Raw genomic sequence first — 2,078 nt, 5'->3', positions numbered from 1 at the left:
GTCGCAAGTTTGCTCGCACCTGTCCGAGTCATTCAAGAAACCGTGTTGATACTTGACAACTTTTCCAAAGCGAGGAATAAGACGTACTACTACTATAGGTAGGTTCATTGACCAGCCAACCAATTTGACCCTCGTGTCCATCCTCTTGCTCTTCGACTAGTCTACAACTCTACATACACACACTTCTCCTTCTACCCATCAAACAAACAACCCAACACCAACAAGGGAAAAACACACAGAGCTAGCTAGCTACGTGCAAAGTTTGATGGCCGGAGGAGACAACCTGAAGCTGGTCGGCATGTGACCTGCGAGTGCGGCTCGCTCTCCGCCTCAAGGGCCTGAGCTACGAGTTCGTGGAGATGGAGGGGGATCAAGGCCTCAAGAACAACAAGGGCGAGCAGCTGCTCCTTAACAGTAAGCTGCCGGTGCTGATCCACGGCGGCAAGCCTGTCCGTGGTTCGTCCTTGAGCATGATACAGTACATCGACGAGGCCTTCGCTGGCGTTGGCCCCTCCCTCCTCCCCGACGACCCCTCTGAGCGTGCAATGGCTCGCTACTGGGCTGACTTTATCGATGACACGGTATTGCGCTATTTTTTAGATGATTGAACTTTTTTTACTAGTTTCATCATCAACCACACAGGAGTTCAAAACATTCTACACGCATGATCGATCAACTTTAATTAGATTTGTCGGCTTTGTATGCTTTGATTTTTTTAATTGTATCTCTATATATACTACCACGGCGGATTCTCAAAAAAGAAATATACTACCACAGCGGTGTTATTATAGCTTATATCGTGTGTATGTGCAGCTCGTGAAGGCGATGCACAAGGCAGCATGGGGCGAAACAGACGGGGAGAAGGCAGAGGGGAAGAACCAGGTGGCCTCCGCTGTGGAGACCCTAGAGGGCGCTCTGAGAGAGTGCTCCAAGCCCTTCTTTGGAGGCAACATTGTCGGGTATGTGGATGTTGTGCTCGGTGGCCTTCTTGCATGGGTGCGCGCGACCAACGCAATGCAAAGTGTTAAGACCTTCAACGACCCTGCCATCACACCGCTCCTCGCCATGTGGGCAGACCGTTTTGATGCACTGAAAGCAGTCCAAGTGGTCATGCCAGACGTGGGAATGCTGGTCGATTTTGCCATGCCCATGATGTCGGCTCGCCGCTCTGGTGTCTGTCGATGGGGCCTCGTCGTTTACCTATATGTTTTTGCGGTTCTTCTGCAAATGGTGGCGTCCTATCTCATTTGGTTGGGTCGAGCCGAGGGTAAAGGAGATCCCCAGGACGGAAACCCTTGTTCTCGCCTCCACTGGTTGGCTCCAGGAGCATTACCGTATTGGGGTTGCTATGCCCTTGAAGGCATGGACTTCGTGACCGGATCTATGCCCACGCTGTTTCTTCTCTATGTTTTCGTGAAAGGTTTCAAGAGTAGTATGGTCAGGGTGCTGGTGACGGGAGTCCCTGTGTTAGTCATCACATGGTATTTTCTTGCCCTCTACAAGCCGTATGGCCCTGACACCTTAAACATTACTACAACATTGATGAGCGCGTTGCCGCGCCCATCCATATTTACCGAATAACTTCAAATTAAGAGGAGTATGGCGACACATAACAGGATTGCCGCGCCCTGTGTTAGTCATTTATTTTGAATAGAGTTTCATTGTGTGCATCGTCAATACAGAGATGAGGAGCATTGTAAAGAAACATGAGAGCTTATTATAAATTTATAATAGAAGGATTGATTCTTTCTTTTAATTTTCAGAAGGTTCAATTGTCCAGAAAGATGAAAGCATCGAGATCTGATGGTGTCTTTAGGTAATAACGGTCATGAGGTGGCATCTTCAGTCGGTGAGTTGTTGAACTCAGAGACCGAAAATGCCTTGCTTATGTTACCAAAAAAAAAACAGCCTCTGAGACCCCCGTCAAGAATGATGATCTGGATGTGCTCCTAATACCATATATTCATCACATGTGTGAAGACGTTTGCCAGAAAAATCATACAAGTGTTCTTGGCATTCCTGAAATGATACTCAACCCTTTCTTCCTACATCTAATTCTACGTCACCTCATCAAAATT

At 47.8% G+C, this 2,078-nt stretch overlaps 1 pseudogene; it reads left to right on the top strand.

Annotated features, from left to right (window-relative positions):
• The first annotated feature begins 265 nt into the window (after positions 1-265).
• LOC119345006 lies at positions 266-1,581 on the top strand (annotated as a pseudogene).
• Positions 1,582-2,078: the final 497 nt, after the last annotated feature.

The sequence above is a fragment of the Triticum dicoccoides genome, unplaced genomic scaffold (genome assembly GCF_002162155.2).
Source record: "Triticum dicoccoides isolate Atlit2015 ecotype Zavitan unplaced genomic scaffold, WEW_v2.0 scaffold19820, whole genome shotgun sequence".
NCBI lineage: Eukaryota > Viridiplantae > Streptophyta > Magnoliopsida > Poales > Poaceae > Triticum > Triticum dicoccoides.
The sequence above is the reverse complement of the archived record's forward strand: the minus strand, read 5'-3'. Positions and strand labels throughout refer to the sequence as shown.